Source organism: Mastomys coucha, chromosome X (genome assembly GCF_008632895.1).
Source record: "Mastomys coucha isolate ucsf_1 chromosome X, UCSF_Mcou_1, whole genome shotgun sequence".
NCBI classification, from domain to species: Eukaryota; Metazoa; Chordata; class Mammalia; order Rodentia; family Muridae; genus Mastomys; species Mastomys coucha.
Window position 1 is genome coordinate 55,989,910 of NC_045030.1, and position 1,686 is coordinate 55,991,595.

At 39.9% G+C, this 1,686-nt stretch overlaps 1 protein-coding gene across 1 annotated transcript in view; it reads right to left on the reverse strand.

The window, feature by feature from the left end:
* Window positions 1–1,686, reverse strand: part of Gpc3 (glypican 3) — a 146,248-nt gene that overhangs the window by 106,197 nt on the left and 38,365 nt on the right. The gene's annotated exons all lie outside the window — the stretch shown is intronic.

Here is a 1,686-nt window from a genome sequence, read left to right on the forward strand (position 1 = left end):
TTTAATCAATAAAATGACAGTGGGGTGGGGGAAAGTTGCCTTCCACAGAAGATGCTGTTCCTATCCGGTGCATGATTGAATTCCAACTTCCATTTTCTCACACGTACAGCAGCTTCCCCCCTTTTTTTTTTTCATTCAGAATGTTGTTACCTCCACCCTCAAAGGTGCTGATTACAAGGCACACCAGAGCACTACATATGTTTTGGTTTCTGAGCGTAATTGAGTACATTGATCGTAATTTACAATGCTATTACCCCAGACACAGCCCCTTTCCAGGAAGGCTCTGGCTAATGGCTGCAGATCCAAATGCTAGGGTGCTCAGAATACTATAAGCTCTATGAAATTCTCCTGATTATATAGTCAGAGGAACTCCCATCTGCCAAGAGGAAGAAGGTTGCTTTGTTCTTTTGTCTGTGGATTGTTTTTCCTGTGATGCAGAGCAAAGAGCAAAGGGCTGGACTAGTATGTATTATTATTTATTTGCTTTTATTTCATTGCATGTTGTTTATGATAATAAAAGTGAGCCCAAGAGAGCACATATAATATGCAAAAGTATAGAAACATACAGATATCAATTACAGCAAGACTTTTTGCCTATTATCTTGTTTCAGCTGCACATGTATATATATATATAAGTCATCAGACTCTACAAATGAATATGCTTAATGGAACATTTAAGTATTTTTGTAATAAAGATCCAGTCATAAGCACAAATTTTTAAAAAGTCAAAGCAATGGCCTGTGATAGAAAGCAACAATGCTCTTTAAGTCCAAGTCTGGTCAGGCAATTTTCTGGCAGAGGAACAATTATTCAACATTCTCTACAGACTAAGAATGGAGTGTCCTGATGCACAGGCCTTAGGAGGATCCACAGGCATGACTTCTATTTGAAGGGTTGTGGAAGTCATGAGCCCAGTAGTGTTCTCGGATCCAGCTGAAATTGGAAGACTCGTGGAAATGATCTTGTAGTTCATCCTATTTTGTATTTACTGTGAAACTATTATTTCATCTAATTTATGTGTGTGTATGTGTGTGTGTGACAGGAAGAAAGAATTTTCAGTACATGCCTACAAAAGCATGGATCATAGGGAAGCCAGGGGGATGGACAGAACAACCAGAAGAGCTTACTGGGACATATAGAATGACTGATACTCCAATACTTGCTTCCCACTGTGTGCATGCTCACCTCCCAGCCTAAGCCTGATATCTGAGCACTGTCAATCTCCAAAAGGAAGAGGCTCAATACAGAGCTCTGAAAATAAAAGTCAACATTACAGTTTCTCAAGAGGAGAAAGATGGGTTCAATTAATAGCTAATAGGAGAGATGCTCTGTTTTACAAGGTAATAATCCAGTTCCCGAGAGTGGAAGCTCAAATACTAAAGGCTGAGGCTGAGAAATTCCCCGAACTCCATGAGGAAATGGAACGTGGGTATTAGTCTAGGGGAAATGGTGGCCTTTTTAATGAAAGAGTTTCCTTTAGGCATCTTCCTACCTCTACACACACCCTTACAAACATGGAACAGGGCAATAAAAATGGAACCCATGCCAAGGACTTCCAATTTGATATCCTTAAGTTGAAAACAAAGGGAACCTGAATTTTCTCCTGCCTTTCAACCCTTTTAACCCTTTCTTAGCTGCTCATAAAGATAACTGACAAGTGGAGAAAGATCCAGATGAGGTTCTACC